Source organism: Saimiri boliviensis, chromosome 5 (assembly GCF_048565385.1).
Source record: "Saimiri boliviensis isolate mSaiBol1 chromosome 5, mSaiBol1.pri, whole genome shotgun sequence".
NCBI lineage: Eukaryota > Metazoa > Chordata > Mammalia > Primates > Cebidae > Saimiri > Saimiri boliviensis.
In genome coordinates, this window is record NC_133453.1 from 32,741,353 (window position 1) to 32,758,907 (window position 17,555).

Genomic DNA, 17,555 nt, shown 5'->3' on the forward strand with positions numbered 1-17,555 from the left:
CATTTCTGTTTCTTGCATTATTGCCTTGGCTAGAACTTCCAGTAAAATACTGAATAGATGTGGTGAGAGCAGACATTATATCTAGTTCCTGATCTTATTAGGAAAAAAATTTAGTCTTTCACCATTAAGTGTGAAGTTAAACATGAGCTTTTCAGATGTCCTGTATCAGATAAGGAAGTCCCTTTCTATTCCTAGTTTGTTAACAGAGTCTTTTTTTGGTGGGGGCAGGTGGGGACAGGGCTTCGCTATATTGCCCAGGGTGGTCTCAAACTCCTGAGCTCAAACATTCCTCCCACCTCGGCCTCCCAAAGTGCTAGGATTATAGACGTGAGCCACCCTGTCTGGCCTGTTGAGTGTTTTTATCAAAGAAGGGTATTAGATTTGGTCAAACGCTTTTTCTCTATCTATTGAGATGATCATATGGCTTTTGTTCTTTACTAATATGCTCTGTTACATTGTTTGATTTTTCAGATGTTAAATTAACCTTGCTTTACCAGGAGAAATCCCAGTTGGTCAGAGTGTATAACTCTTTTTATACGTGTATGCATTTAATTTGATCGTATTTTGTTGAGGATATTTGTATCTTTTTCCACCTTGTATATAGTTCTTACTTTCTGTGATTTTTCTGTTCACAGTTTTACTGAATCAGTCCATTTTAACCTGTACATAATAGAACCAGTCGCTTGGACCCATGTTAGCTGACTGCTGACGCAGATGACTGTCAGCTGCCTCACTCCAGGGCTCCTTCTCTCCTCTACACCTTACACATGCTCACCACCAAAATGCTCAGCGCCCACTATGCAAAGAAATGTTTAAACACTTTGACTGCTATCTCCTTATTCTCAAGTCAGACTAGTTCACTTTTGCCAGTAGTTTAAGAAATGTACGTGAAAACCTGAGCTCACTAGTACCTTATTTCCAATTATTTGGTGGTGATTCCCGAGTAAAATGCAGTTTACTCATTCATATGCTGGAGCTGCCTGGGCCATACCTTAATGTAACTCTGATGGCAGGGGCTTAAGAAGAACCTCACAATTGGTCTCTGTTTTGATGCCTAGTCCCTGAGAATCAAAACAGATCTAAGGCCACAGAAAAGAGCTATCTGAAATTCTTTGAATTTTGTATTACACCACTCATATAAAATTTTGGAATGTATAGACACAAGACAAAATTCTCATCTCATCTTCCCCTTTTAGCCACTTCCTTTAGGGGGAAGGAGACAGAACACCCAGCTGAGCACATGGTACCAAAGTCTTGTCAACTAGTGGTAACGTCACAGGTGTGGAGCCTCCTGAGTTGAGAATGTGTAGTTCAGTATGACTGAGCTTATGGAGCTGGTATAACAGGTACTTAGACATAGGCATCGTCTGCCTTTTAGTCTGAACGAACGATATCATCAGTAGACAATGACTTTTATTATTTGATTAACCAACTCCCGTTGTGATAACCTAGGCCTTTTTTTTTTTTTTTCTTTTTCTTTGAGGTGGACTCTCACTCTTGTTGCCCAGGCTGAAGTCGATCTGGGTTCACTGCAACCTCTGCCTCCCAGGTTCAAGCAATTCTCCTGCCTCAGCCTCCCGAGTAACTGCAATTACAGGCACCCACCACCATGCCTGGCTAATTTTTGTATTTTTAGTAGAGATGGGGTTTCACCACGTTGGTCAGGCTGGTCTCAAACTCCTGACCTCAGGTGATCCACCCGCTTCGGCCTCCCAAAGCGCTGGGATTATAGGCATGAGCCACCGTGTCCGGCCAACCCAGGCCTTTTATAACTGTTTTCAGACAGAGAGAGAAGAGAAAGAAAACAAGAGAGAACAACTCTGACCGTGGTCTAAGAGCCAGGTTTCTGTCACTAAGCAATAAAGCAAAAAAGCTCAAGTAGCCCTTGCATAAGTGGGAATTTGTGGTTTCTCAAGCTGCCCATTCCCCAACCGACTAAAATATGTTACTGGCATTTGGCACTGTTTCCTATGTTTTGCTCTCCTTAAATTTCTCTTTAAAGGGGTTTGAGTTTAAAGGCAGAACCACTGAAAAATGCAATTTAATCATAGAACTGTGAAAGGCCAAGCCCAGAGTTAACCCCAGGATGCCCTGTGCTGTTTTTTTAAACCAGTACCTGAACCAGGCTTATTCCCAGGAGGTGGTGGAGAGCTTAAGGGCAGTCAGGAGGGAGGGGAAAGAGGGAGGCAGAGGGAAGAAAACCAGGAGGTCAGACTGGCCCCAGGGTGGTCCCTCCATGCGGCAAGGGCTTCCCTCCTTCACTAGGCCCAGTAGCTCCATGATCTTCACTGGAAAGAGTAGGAGAAAGGGAAGGGAAATTGAAGGAAGGGAGCCCAGGGCCAAGGAGAACAGTAAGAAGACTCAGTGGTGGGTCTATCCACCATACCACAGGCCGTCATGGGACAGAACATGGAACTTCAAAGGGCTTTCTTGGCCCCAATTCCCATTTTTAAAGTTGTGTTTTTTTTCTTGATTATAAAAGTATGCTGATTACAGATAATTTGGGAAGCACAGATAGTTACTGAATAGAAAATAACTCTCCAGGCAGCATGGCAGAGATTCAGACATTAGCCTTTGGTAGACCTGAGTTTGAGTTCCAGCTCCTCTGCTGTTATCTTCATCTATACAACAGGAGTACTAAGACCCGCATAATGATGTGGTGAGGATTCAGTGGGATCAATACCTGGCAGAAGTCAGCCACCACCACTATAATCATTATAATGGCACCAAGGTTAACATTATCTAATGTTACATATCCAGCTTATTCTTTTTTGTGAATGTATAGGTTTAAAGTATGGCTTATATTTTATAGTACATCAGTTTTTATCCTGACTTTTTTCTTTTTTATCCTGACTTTTAAAAAACTTACTAAATAATCTTCAGAAAAATTAGCTCGTTTGAATGCCTGTATAAGATTCCATTGCCATAATCAGTTTAACCATCTTATTTGTATTGGGTATTTAGGTTTCCAATTCTGCATTATTATACATAATACTATTATATACATCTTTGTGCAAAACCATTTACCTTCTGACTAAGATAAATTCAGAAGAGGATCTACTATATGCAAAACCCTTATATATTCAGCACTGCTATATTTGAACTTTTTCAAAGCTCTAGATACAATTATCCCTACACATCAACAGTATAGGCAAGTTCTCCATATCACTGGAGCATAGCCATCGTCATTAAAAAACACAAAGCTTTGGCCATTTTAAAGGTTAAAAAAAAAAGATTTCTTACAATTGTTTGACTTTGCATATCTATTTTTTTGTAAAGCTAAACTTTTTATATATTTATTACTGCGTCAATTTTTTTCTTTTTTGAGACAGAGGCTTACTCTGTCGCCCAGGCTGGAATGCAGTGGCACGATCTCAGCTCACTGCAACCTCCACCCCTGAGTTCAAGTGATTCTTGTGCCTCAGCCTCCCCAGTAGCTGGGATTACAGGCATGTGCTGCCACACCCAGCTAATTTTTGTATTTTTAGTAGAGATGGGGTTTTTCCATGTTGGCCAGGCTGGTCTCGAACGCTTGGCCTCAAGCAATCCTCCCACCTCGGCCTCCCAAAGTGCTAGGATTACAGGTGTGAGCCACCGTGCCTGGCCTGAATTGTTTGATTATATGTTTTGTCCATTTGGGAGCAGGCTATTTTTTTAGTTAAAGAATTAACTTATTTTGTAATCTTAAATGTAAGTAAGATTGAATGATCACAACCAAATGCTGCCAGAACTTGTCAAGAAGCAATTACAGAGCCACTTCCTGACAAGCCGTGAGACTTGTATAGATTGTACATTAATATTCGCTTTTGATACACAGAAGGAGCTGAACATGTACCAAATGTTCAAATGTTAGGGTATTTTTTTATCCTGCCTAATCAACAAGAATGTTAGCTATTCCAATAATAAAACGCTTTTCAAGATCAATTTAAAAATTGCCCATTATGGCCTTTCTAGCTGCTCACAGAATCCACCCTCTGTTGTCCCCTTGTTTAGAGAGCTGGCTAGCTCATTCCTCAGGAATTACCCATGTCCCAGGAGCTCAGGAATCACACATCCCCTAGAAGTTCTTCTGAAGTCCATGTGGCACTCGAGTGACAACTTCTCCATTTGCCCTTTGTGTTCATGCCATTAGGCCATAACCCCGACTTGCCATTTTGTTTGGACAAAGTTGTGATTTAAATGTTTGGATCCAGGGCCTGCAGTAAGAATGTTCCAGAAATACTTAGTTTAGCTTTTTGAATGCAAAGGTTGAATGCACTTGGAAAGACCTAGAATAGAAATTAGGCAAGAGCCATTTTTTCTTAACAAGTGATCTAAAGCTGAGCACGGTGGCTCATGCCTGTCATCCCAGCACTTTGGGATCCAAGGAGGGTGGATCACGCAGGAGTTTGAGACCAACCTAGCCAACATGGCGAAAGCCCATCTCTGCTAAAAATACAAAAATTAGCTGGGCATGGTGTTGCTGCCTGTAATCCCAGCTACTCGGGAGGGTGAGGCAAGAGAATCGCTTCAACCAGGGAGTTGGAGGTTGAAGTGAGCTAAGATCATGCCATTGCACTCCAGCCTGATGACAGAGTGAGACTCCATCTCAAAAAAAAAAAAAAAAAGTGAGCTGTTCATAGCTATGGATGACAGTGGAGCAAGAGGAGGCAAACTGGTGACCAAAGTCACAAATGCCTTAGAAACTAGGTGACATTTGAGCCAGATGTGAAGAGTGTGACTTGAGAGGAGTTCACATAGAGGAAAAAGAACCTAGCATTAAAATCAGACAGGCCTGAGTTCAAACTCCAGTTTTGATGCGTATTAGCTCTCTGACCATAAACAAGTCCTTTAACCTGCTACATCTCAGTTTACTTACCTGCAAAATGAGTATAATACTTATTTGGGGAAGTTACAGGGATAATTGGAATTAAATACAGAAAGCACCCAGAACTTATACATGGTAATAGCAATAAATGGTAATTATTATCATCATAGATTTTTCAGGGAATAGGCAGGCCACACGAGAGCAGAATATGAATACGTGGTAGATAAATACTAGAAGCAAGTGAGGAAAAAGGCTGTCCCTAGCTCAGGGAAGACTTAATAGGGCATGCTGAGGAATTAAACTTCATCCTCTAGGGACATAAGAGGCTTCAGGGGCCTTTAATTTAAAAAAAAAAAAAAAAAAAAAAGCCAGATCTAGCAAGACACTAAAGCATAGCGCTTAGGGCTTAGGCTCTGGGAGTCCAGCTCACTACTCTATACTTCCAACCCTGGGCACATGACTTAAGCCTCTGAGCCTCAGTTTTATCCCCTATAATTGGTAATGATAAAAATGTTAACCTCTTGGAACTATTGTGAATAATAGAAATAATGGGTATTGTTTTTAATGCTCACTGTGTGCCTTCCAGTGTTCTAAGTGCTTTGCATGTATTATCATAAATGAGAGAGTGGGCCAGGCGCGGTGGCTCACACCTGTAATCCCAGCACTTTGGGAGGCCGAGGTGGGTGAATCACGAGGTCAGGAGTTCAAGGCCAGCCTGGCCAACATGTAGAAACCCCGTCACTACTAAAAATACAAAAAAATTAGCTGGGTATGGTGGCGTGCACCTGTAATCCCAGCTACTCGGGAGGCCGAGGCAGGAGAATTGCTTAAACCTGGGAGGCAGAGGTTGCAGTGAGCAGAGATCATGCCACTGCACTCTAGCCTGGGTGACAGAGCGAGCGAGACTCCCTCTCAAAAGAAAAAGAGAGAAAATGAATTAAAAGCTTAGGGCAAGGCTGGGTGCGGTGGCTCATGCCTGTAATCCCAGCACTTTAGGAGGCCAAGGCAGGAGAATCACTTGAACCCATGAGTTTGAAACCAGCCTGAGCAATATAGGGAGACCTTATCTCCAAAAAATTTTAAAAATTAGCCAAGCATGATGGCATGTACCTATACTATAGTCCCAGTTACTGCAGAGGCTGAGGTGGGAAGGTCGTTTGAGCCCAGGAGGCAGAGGTTGCTGTGAGCCAAGATTGCACCACTGTACTCCAGCCTGGATGACAGAGGGAATCCCTGTCTCAAATAAATAAAAGCCTAGAGCAGTGACTGGCACATATCAAAACAGTCAATCTGCCATGGGAATGGTGGTGATTGTTGCTGTTGTCATTATTAGTATTTGTTAGTCAGAGCTATGTTTTTTTTTAATATGCTCTTTCTGGTGATGGCATAGAGAATGATTTGAAATGATTGGAGCTTGAGGACAGGAGAGCAGATAAGACAGTAGCTTCACATACATGTTTAAAAATTCATTGAATTATATATTTAAGATTTTTGTACTTTACCTTGTTTATGTTATACTTCAATATTTTAATGTAATTTTTAAAAAGGGATAACCAACAAAACCTCTCAGTTTACATAAGCTAGTCTACAGCTGCTTGGAGTTTCAATTAGCTGAGTTCTCTTCACTTAAGAAAACGGACTGTGAAGAATGAAGTAAAATCCTTTTTCTTCAATTAGCCACATTCATGGCGGACAGGGAGGCCAAGGAAAACTGAAACCTCTGCAACTCCTACAAAATTCTACCCCGGTGGATAGTCCCCCTCTGCTAGAGCTGCCACCCGGAGCAAATGAATCTAGGTGGGCATCAGCTCTCCCTTCTTCTGGTCTGGTGTTGCAGAGAAGCTAGCATGGGAAATGCAGGTGATGCGGAGAAGGACATTAGGACCCGAGCCAGATCACAGACTGTCTGCCCTCAACCCTCAGGAAAATTGGCTGTTTGCTTTCTTAGGACTTTTCTATTTAGATTTTGCTGAACCTCTGAACATGTCTCAGGTGGGCATGCTATTCAAAATGCTTTTCTTTTTGAACCTAATCTTATCTTTGAATGCCCTCCTATTGCAAAACCATGGTTTTCATTTCCTTCTTCAGGCCGAGTCTAAGGCAGGTCAGTCAGTACATTGCCTTTTCCTTGGATTAACATCAAACTACATGGTAAAAAATGTTCCGATTGGGTAACAGACTTTCTTGGCACAATACTTTGAGTGGTGTGAAATTATTGTGACCTCTGAATAGATGAGGAATAGACTAGAAAATCTGATACCAATACTGTTTCTCCTCTTTTTACTATTCATTACAAATATGCCTGAAGGGGTGAAACAGTAAGAGTGGGTCATCTCAGAGCAGGAAGGAAAAAGCCCTGGTGGAGCAGACCTGAATTTTGGCTGGAGATGGGCATGTCAAATATGTCAGTGAATTCCTAATAGGAAACAGCAATGTGGGCCAAGCACGGTGACTCACACCTATAATCCCAGCACTTTGGGAGACCGAGGCGGGTAAATCACCAGGTCAGAAGTTTGGGACCAGCCTGACCAATATGGTGAAACCCCGTCTCTACTAAAACTACAAAAATTAGCTGGGCGTGATGGCATGCGTCTGTAATCCCAGCTACTCGGGAGGCTGAGGCAGAAGAATCACTTGAACCCGAGAGACAGAGGTTGCAGTGAGCCGAGATCATGCCACTGCACTCCAGCCTGGGCGGCAGAACAAGACCCTGTCTCCAAAAAAAAAAAAAAAAAAAAAAGAGAGAGAAAGAAAAACGGCAATGTGCATTCCAACTGATTGGTTAGTTAAGTTTCAGTCGAGTATTTAAAGAGATAAGATTAAGTGTCTAGAATTCAGTGTTGATTATGTAAACAAAAACCATCCTTAAGTTGCCTGGTATTAGATATGGTTATTGACACTGCATAAGTCATTCTAATTGAATGGGTTACCTTAGAAGCCTGAGAGACCCAGAAGTAAGGGAACATTCTGACTAGGCAGGCAAGTCTCCTGGAAAGCAAACAAGCCGCAAATAGTCAAGAAAGGTTCACTGATAGGGAATTTTCAAGAACTTAAAGAACTTATTTTCAAGAAAATAAACATGTTATTAGGGACAATTGAAAACGCAGGTCATCTAAAACTAAAAAAAAAAATCAAAGTTTTCTACATTTTTATAATGTTTATGTGCATATGCAAATTATATTGGCTTGCTTCTGAAACAATGCTTAGTAGAGCTATCACTGGTTTTCTTTAAACAATTTAAATATTTGTTATAAAAGTGACAATTCATATTTATGATTTAAAAATCAGCAAAATAAATAAATAAATAAATAAATAATAAATAAAATAAAAAATAAAAATAATAAATAAATAAAATAAAAAATAAAAATAAATAAAAATCAGCCAGGCACAATGGCTCACACCTGTAGTCCTAGCTACTCAGGAGGCTAAAGCAGAAGATCGCCTGAGCTTTTCAAGTCAGCCCTTTTCTCCCCTACAACCCACTACAGTGGTGGCGTTAGTTCACTGTAGCCAGTCTGTGCCCATCCAGGCATTCTTAGAAATTACAAATGTTACATTTTTGTAATGGTATCAAACTGGGCCACCTTTCTGTGCGTTGTCTTTTCCCGTTCACATTATACTGTGGACATTTGGGCATGTCTACAACATTTAGTACACATGAAGATTTACCTCATCTTTTTATTGGCTGCATAATAGAGTTATCCTATAGTGTAAGTTAGGTAAGTTAAGCTAGGTAGTAACTTACACATGGTGTTGTGGTTGTTGTTGTTGTTGTTGTTTGCTTTTTTTAAGAGACAGGGTCTCACTGTGTTGCCCAGCTGGCCTCAAAATCTTAGAGTCGAAGGATCCTCCCACTTCAGCCTCCTAAGTAGCTGAGACTGCAAGGTACAGACTACCCATGCTTCCACACCCAGCTAAACCTAAGTTGTGTGTTGTTGTTCTTGTTTTCTGTGCCAGTTTTTCTCTTTGAGGGCCTATATTGCAGTGAACACCCTCTACATTTCCCTGTGCACTTGTGTGAATATCTCTGTATTGTAAATTCATTAAAGTGAGACTGCTAGGTCATGCAAAGCTATGCATGCTTTGCAGTTTGATAAATATTGCAAGTTGCTTTCTAAAAAGGTAGAACCAATTTAATACTTCCATTCTTTGTCTTAAGAGTGCCTGTTTTCCTGAACACACATTAATTTTCTATATTAATAATATTTTTAATCCTGGGCAATCTGATAAATAAAAAATAACTTCACAGTGTTGTTTTAATTTGCATTTTTCCATGAGAAGTAAAGTTGAGCATCTTTTTTATATCATTATTGGCCATTTGTAGTTTTTCTGAATTGCCTTTTTAATTAACCTGTGTTTAAGTTATATCACTGATCCTTTCCTTATTAATTTAAAAGAGCTTTGTGTATATTAAGGAAATTGGCACTTTTTCATATAAATAGGATTTTTTTTTGTTTCTGTCATTTGACTTTTAAATGATATTTAATATTGAATGAATTCTTTATTCGTATTTATCACCATTTTATAACTTCTAAGATTATAAAATGTTTACCCCACATAAATGGGGCAAATTCGATTTTTCTAATATTCAAAATTTCTAATAGTTTTCCCCAGTATTGCATCATGGTTTTAAAAATACTTTTATCGTTTTCTTTTTATATTTAAGTCTTCAATTTATCAAAAAATACAGTTTTTATGAGATGAGTTAGGGATTCAGCTTATTTGCTTTCCCTGATAGCCAACCACTTGCCCCAACATCATTTATTAAATAATTTGTCTTCCCAACCTTTATTGTATAGTAAATTGCCATGTATTTGAATCCGTATCCTGGGCGTACAGATGCTCAGACATACAGACACCACAGATACAACAGATAATATTCTAGAAATATAGGACATGTGAAATCATAATCAGTACTGTGTTGTGAGTTGTTGTTTCTACTTAATGGACCTTGAAGCAAAGAATAAAAATCCCCAAGCATCTTAGATAATGATATACAGGCTAATAAAGAGTACCTGTTTCAATCTACATGCAGGGCGTTTTCTTCCTCATCAGTGAGCCACCAATGCATTAGATCACAGCCTTCTAGTCAGGGACTCAGTTTAGTTTCTCATTTAATTTCAGGAATGGCTGGTCCCATAAAAGCTGTTAAGTAATAATAATGTTGAGCACTTATATTGTACTTTACATACCTAAAGTGCTATCCAAACATTAACCAATTAAATGCACTGATGAAAGGAAGGGGATTTGCAGAGATTTTCAGGAAAACTGATATCTGGTTGCACACCTGTGAGGGGATGATTCCTAAAAGGCCTTACTTCCCTCTTTGAATGGAGCTCAGCAGGCAGAGGAACAAAAAGCTGATGACATTATTTTACTTTTGTTGAAAATTTCCTGGAGTCTCTTCTAATTAGTCTGGTTAAACTCACCTTTTATCTAGCTCCCCAGATATTCCCTTTCTACATTCCTGGAGCTATTCAACAAGTTTCTTTTGATGTCTTCCTTGTTAATTATAAAATCATACAATCTTCAAATTGAAAGAGATCCTTATTGATCATCTAATTTTCAGTGACTGAATACAATCACTTTGTTTCCTAGATGAGGAAACTGAGGCATGAAGAAGTTACGCAATTAACAAAAGAGGTCACAGAGCTTACTGGGGACATAGCTGGGAATAGAAACCAAGATTTGCAACTCCCATTTCAGATCTCAGTCAGCTTCATTGAGCAATGAAACTTTCTTCATTCTTTGTAAGCATCTGTATTCTCTATGTTTTAAACTTTAGAAAGTATGTTTTTCCACAGAACCATCAAGCCCAATATTTTCTTTTTTTAATGAAAAAAATTAAGTTATCACTGTTATTATTATTGCTTTTATCCTTCCCTACTCCTTCCCTTCTTTGCTCTCAGCATTTATGTCTTTCCTTACTCTTACGGTTCATTCTCCTAAATGATCAGGTAATGCTGCTTTTGTTTTTCCTGTTTCTGAGAAGCCATATTTCTTCAGTTTCTCCCACATATGTACATACCCCAGCTGTAGTTGCTTCTCCTTTTTTTTCTTTCTCTTTTTTTTTCTTTTGAAGTTTATTCTGCCAGATGCTTCTCCTTTTAATAAAGTAACTTCTCTAGTTTTGGCAAATAGCCTAGGGGCTTTGGGGGTCGGTTGGTTTGTTTGTTTTGAGATGGAGTCTCATACTGTTGCCCAGGCTGGAGTCCAATGGCACAATCTGGGCTCATTGCAACCTCTGCGTCCCAGGTTGGAATGATTCTCCTGCCTCAGCCTCCCAAGTAGCTGGGACTACAGGCATGCGCCACCATGCCTGGCTGATTTTCTGTATTTTTAGTAGAGACAGAGTTTTGCCATGTTGGCCAGGCTAGTCTTGAACTCCTAACCTCAGGTGATCCACCTGCCTCAGCCTTCCAAAGTGCTTGGATTACAGGCATGAGCCACTGCGCCCGGCCGCCCAGGGTTTAAGTTGATAAGTTTGCTTCTGTCAGAGAATTTTTGTGTTACTTTATGAGTTTCCCAGCAGTTCAGTCAATAAGATATTATTAAAGATCATCTTCACCGGTGCGGTGGCTCACGCCTGTAATCTTAGCACTTTGGGAGGCTGAGGTGGGTGGATCACCTGAGGTCAGGAGTTCAAGACCAGGCTGGCCATCATGGTGAAACCCCATCTTTAAAAAAAAAAAATCATCTCCATATTCAGAAAATTGCATGAGATGTGACCATTTAAGAGAATTTTTATACAAGGACTTCATATAAGGACTAGAGATATTATTTTTCAGTAAGCCAAAGGAAGATCCAGTTCAGATCAAAACTGTGGGTCTAAACCTGGACTAATTTAGTCTGCACAATCCTGCTTCTGTGCAGGGACTCAGTTTTAGAAGTCTTCCATTTCTACAAGGTGGGTCAGTAGGCATCCAGTGACCTAAGAATTTCTGGGCTGAACGAAACCCTGGTGCTACACTCTGACCTCAGATGCTCTCAGAAAGGCCCCTTCCTGAAGTAGTGAAGGGTGCTTAAGGAAGCGAGTCAGAAGCTGTCTCTAATCAGCTGGGTGATCTTACATAGATCTCATCACCTCTCTAGGCTCAGTTTTCTCATATATTAAGTAAGGAAAACTGAGTTAAAAAGACCACTTAGTCTCCCAAAATCAGATGTCAAGTGGATTAAAAAAAATAACAACACTCAGAACTTTTTCCTCAGTTACTGCTCAATGAAGTCAGTAGTGTCAGAACTAGGATCAAATGGAATAGCAGAGACCTAAATCAGATTTATTTCAAACATGTAACTAATTAACAGAGAAGCAAAATTCTGCTTACCATCAATGAGAATTTTCTGGAACTGTCTCAGTTTAAAATATTGTAGTTTATTTTCCTTATAAATAAAATACATGCACCTATATCAGATCCTATAACCTGTTTTGGGCTCAGAATATTTGGAGCACATTCTGGTACTTACTTTTTGCAAATGCTTCATCAAGTTCCGAGTAGTTGTGGTTTGACTTAAGCCACACCCTTTGAGGCACTTAGTGCAGAAAAACTCTGAAGTAGGCCCTGTGCCATATATTTTTCTGGATAAGAAATTTGCATTCTTGGTTTCATCTTTGACATCCTAGCCACTGAGAAAAATGAAACTGAAATTTTTAAAATCTTTTATTGCCTAAGACTTAGTTTTTAGCAGGGAGCAAAATGTAATTTGATAGGAATAATGGTGGCCATTCATAGATCTACCCAATTACATTAAGCCAGATTAAATTATCACATAGTTTCCAAGCTTTAAGTAGAAATTATCACCTTTGGGAGAGGATCAGATAAGAGCTAATTGGTGGCATAACAATCCACCCTCAGCAAAGTGTTTGATTAGCCAAAATTTAAGTCCTGTTAGAGCAGTCCCATGTGGACTGGGCAGAGTGAGGAGCAGCTAATTAGAAAAGAGACACTTTTATGTTTATGTACAAACATCCCAGCATTGAGCCATGATAAGGAGCTCAAAGGTTAATTATGGGAAAACAGAGTTTTAAGCAACTTTTTGAAATAGGAATAGCCCATATACTTTGGTGGTATTTATTTATTTTGAGACAGGGTCTCGCTCTGTCACCCAGGTTGGAGCACAGCTGCCTAATCATAGCTCATAGCTCATAGCTCACTGCAACCTCAAATTCCTAGGCTCAAGGGGATCCTCCTACCTCAGCCCCTAAGTAGCTTGGACTACAAGTGCATACCACTGCAATCAGCTAATTTTTTAATTGTTTACAGAAATAGGGATCTCACTTCATTGCCAGGCTGGTCTGGAACTCCTGGGCTCCAGTGATCCTCCCACCTTTGCCTCCAAAAGTACTGGGATTACAGGCATCAGCCCCCACACCCGGCCTACTTGTTATTTTCTATTTTTAAGGATTTATGAGTAAGAGGAGTAAAATTTAAAAATTGAATGAGAATTCAGAATATTCTCATGAGGTGTGTTAGGATTTTCAAGCTTGAGCAGAATCCACGGGCTGTTTTTTCCTAACTTCCCATGAACTCACCTGGCCAAGGTCACTAGACTTCACTCTACCCACCTATTAAATGAACAGAGAAATTACTCTAGAGACAAAGTGCAACCTTTCATGGTTGTCTGGCCAAGCAAATACAACTAAATTATATTGGAAATTATTTCACAATGTGTGCCAATTTTGATTCTTCCATTTCGTCAAGCCAGCCTGTTCCTGGTGAGTGACAGGTGACTTTGTTCATCATGAATTGGGTCTTTTGGTTAGACTTTCAGAGACCGAGTTGTTTGTCAAGTGCAGCAGCCCTCTTCATCAAAGCATTCCCGACAGTTGCTCAGAATCTAGATGTTTCACAATGGCTGAGGAGGCTTGTTTTGAAACGGAAGGTCATTTGACAAATCAGAGGGGAGGAATTGGCCGATGCATAAGGAAATTTGACGAGAAAGAGCTTTTTCTTTCTTTTTTCTTGTCCAAGTTGCTAGTGCTCTGTCTTCCTCCCCTGTAAATTTTGAATTTTGTGGTGGTGCCAAGAGAGTGAAGGTAACCTACATAAAAGAATCATTTGTGCCCTTTTCCCAATCCCACAGATCTCTATTGGCTGTAGACCTTGAACATGACACTGCAATTTCCTGGTGCCACACATGAGTTATAAGCAGCTGTTTCTGAAACTGTGGTTTGGGGAAGGCAGCACTAGGTTATTTTTTAACTTAATTGTAATTTTTGATTGGTCTGCAAGAAAGTAAATCAAATAAAGTCTGTTGTCTTAGTCTGCAAGAAAGCCATAGGCCTCAAATTCCAATGCTGACCATCTTGACCAGAATAGAAGAGGGAGGGAAAATGTGTGTATCCCTGAGCTGGAAGTTCAACCAGGCAGCTTTCATGGGCTTCTTTCACGCAAGAAGGGTAAGCATATTTGGCATATTTGTCAGGTACTGGATTGTGGAAAGTGATATTTGACAGTTCCTTGAGTTCTAGAAGTACCTAAAATGGTGAAAAGAATTTATAGACAGATTACAAAAGTGAAAAATAGCAAAATCTGAAAAAAGATATCAACTTGATACTTGTGCTCTCTACACACTCTCCAAGTAAATAAATCAGACTAGTACCTTCCTTAGAAGAAGACATTAAGTTTAATGGAAAACAGAAACAAACTTTCACCAGATTTTCGACATCTGCCTTTTCTCAAGGAGATAGGGCAATTTGGTATATGGAGAACGGGAGAGAGGTTGAGTTCAGGGAAGCAAAGAAGTGGGGGAAGGGCTACACGTGTTTTCTTCTCAACTGTCATGATTTTGTTCACGTAGACATGCACTTTGGGGGAAATAAATAGAGATAACTAAACCTCATCTCAGGTCTGTTTCATTGTCACTTGTCATATACCCAGATGACCACCTGGTTTAACTAAAAACTACCAGCCTTCTAATGCTGAAGATGAAGTGTCTTTTTTACTTTTGAGGGGTTGTTATAAAGTTATATTAGCCTGTGACTAATTTGAGTACAAGTAGGAAAGGAGTAAGACACAATTTCCAGGTGTTGCTAAGGTGTTATCTTACATAAATGATTCAAATCAAGTTTGAGGCATGAAATGTCTTCCCCCTAGCATTTTGGCCTTGGCAAAAGTAAGTATGCTTGTATAAGCCCTGTTCTCTTATTTACAGCAATATCAAAGGAAATGGATGTGACTGCTTTACATTAATTTCTACTGATCCCATCCAAACAGAAGAACAACTTGATGCCTTCCTCTAAAAAAAAAAAAAAAAAAAAAAAGATGTGGCCTTCATCGCTTTTTTCCTTCCCCTTGATCTCGAGTGTTTGAAAGGAAGAATGAGTCTAAATCATAGAAAATCTCTATTTAGACTGGATAGGGAAAATGTGGTACATATACACCATGGAATATTACGCAGCCATCAAAAACGATGAGTTCGTGTCCTTTGTAGAGACATGGATGAACCTGGAAACCATCATTCTCAGCAAACTGACACAAGAGCAGAAAATCAAACACCACACGTTCTCACTCATAGGCAGGTGTTGAACAATGAGAACACATGGACACAGGGAGGGGAGCACTACACACTGGGATCTGTTGGGGGGAAATGGGGGAGGAACAGGGCGGGTGGGGAGGTGGGAAGAGATAGCATAGGGAGAAATGACAGATACAGGTGAGGGGAAGGAAGGCAGCAAATCACACTGCCATGTGTGTACCTATGCAACAATCTTGCATGTTCTTCACATGTACCCCAAAACCTAAAATGCAATTTAAAAAAAGGAAAAAAAAAAAAAAGAAAATCTCTATTTAGATTGGGATAAGCTAATTAGCTATTATTTATTGATCCTTTGCTGTAAGTCAGACACTATATTCGATGCTTTCAGTCTGTTAAATTTGATCTTTCTCTCAACCCTGCAAAATAGATACGGTCCTAATTTTTCATTTAAGAAAGCCGAGACTCAACGAGGTTAACTAGCTTGCCGAAGTCTCACAGCTGGAAAGTAGATGAGCTAGAATTTGTCCTCAGATCAGCCTTGCTTTTTCCACTCTATCCCACTACTTCCCAATACCCAGAGACAACTGAGTTATGATGGGATGTTGAAAGCTCCGAAGGTCACCTCCTCTGGGAGACTCCCAAATGAATCAAACCGCCGTCCACTGGAAAATACCCCAAGTTTTTAAGAAGCAAAAACTGTACCATGTTTGGGTTTAAAAAAAAAAAAAAAATTTAAAAAGCTTTGACCAGTTAAGGAAGTCATTTTGTTAAGGTTAAGTCATTTTGACCAGTTAAGGTTTATTTCATCCTGGTTGGTCCTGGCTTGGTCTCAGTGATGCCCTACATCAACGCTAGCTGGAGCACACAGTTTCGAGGACTTTTCCCCACACTGAGCCCCATTGAGGACTGTGGTCACTCTAGCAAGTTACAGCAGTTGAGGGTTGATGTAGCAGAGTTCAAATATCTGACTTTCCTCGGTGCCGTGTTGGCCAGGAGGCCCCATTTGACTTTGTCTCACCGTAGTCATTTTCAGATCCAATGGCCCAGTGGCATCCTGGCAGCTCTTTTCTATTCTTCATTCTTGGTTGGAACCTGAAGGTAGCGTGCTTCTCTGGCTTTGGTCTTATTTGAGGCCACCCTATCTTCCTAGTGTTTGTGTAATATGGTCCTAACCTCAAGCCCCTACCAAGATGGCTAGGAAGTGGGAGTGCAAGTTAAGGCTCTTGGGATGGTGGGAGGAAAGACAATTGATTTATTTTTGAGCACTTATCCAAAATAAATACATGAATAAATATTATATGTTTATACATATATGTGTATGTGTATATATGCATTTATATATGTATTAGATATAAAATAATTTATATAATTTTATATACACGTGTGTGTGTGTGCGTGCGTGCATGTATGCTTTTTAAAAAAGAACCCTAGGAGAAATCACACCTGAGTCCACTTCTTTATAGTGGTGAAACCTCTGGACTAGGCGCTAGGGTGGCTGGATTCTGTTCCTAGTGTTTCTGGTAGTTATATTCAAAGGCAAGGTTTAACCCTTCTGAATATATCTTTACCCCTGGAAAGTTATAAAGTTTTCATTTCCACAATACTAAAGGAATTCTTGTAAATTCCAAAATAAACTTAATACTATTACCTCACTTTTCTGGAGAAAAAACTTCCAGTAGCTTCAGCCATTTGGAACATGGCCATGAACCTAAGCTGACAAATAGGAAGAGAAATTAATCAAATATAAAGAAGCAAAAGGAGCCGGGTGCGGTGGCTCACACCTGTAATCCCAGCACTTTGGGAGGCTGAGGCAGGTGGGTCATGAAGTCAGGAGATCAAGACCATCCTGGCCAACATGGTAAAACCCCGTCTCTATTAAAAATACAAAAATTAGCTGGGCATGGTGGTGCGAACCTGTAATCCCAGCTGCTCGAGAGGCTGAGTCAGAAGAATAGCTTGAACCAGGGAGTCAGAGGTTGCAGTGAGCCAAGATTGCGCTACTGGACTCCAGCCTGGGCAACAGAGTGATACTCCATCTAAAAAACAAAAAAGGACCAAGCTCGGTGGCTCATGCCTGTAATCCCAGCACTTTAGGAGGTTGAGGCAGGTGGATCACGAGGTTAGGAGATAGAAACTATCCTGGCCAACATGGTGAAACCCCATCTCTACTAAATATACAAAAATTAGCTGGGCGTGGTGGTGTGTGCCTGTAATCCCAGCTACTCGAGAGGCAGAGGCAAGAGAATCATTTGAGCCAGGGAGTCGGAGGTTG

At 40.2% G+C, this 17,555-nt stretch overlaps 1 protein-coding gene and 1 long non-coding RNA gene across 2 annotated transcripts in view; both read left to right on the forward strand.

Annotated features, from left to right (window-relative positions):
* LOC141584551 (uncharacterized) overlaps positions 1 to 15,100 on the forward strand; it is a 36,251-nt gene extending 21,151 nt beyond the window's left edge. Inside the window, exons 1-2 of the long non-coding RNA XR_012517629.1 lie at positions 1 to 14,204; positions 14,960 to 15,100. The exon at positions 1 to 14,204 is cut by the window's left edge and continues 21,151 nt beyond it. This is a non-coding gene — a long non-coding RNA (uncharacterized LOC141584551). The remainder of the gene's footprint in view (positions 14,205 to 14,959) is intronic.
* The window catches only part of PLEKHM3 (pleckstrin homology domain containing M3), a 209,493-nt gene that overhangs the window by 150,837 nt on the left and 41,101 nt on the right, over positions 1 to 17,555 (forward strand). The gene's annotated exons all lie outside the window — the stretch shown is intronic.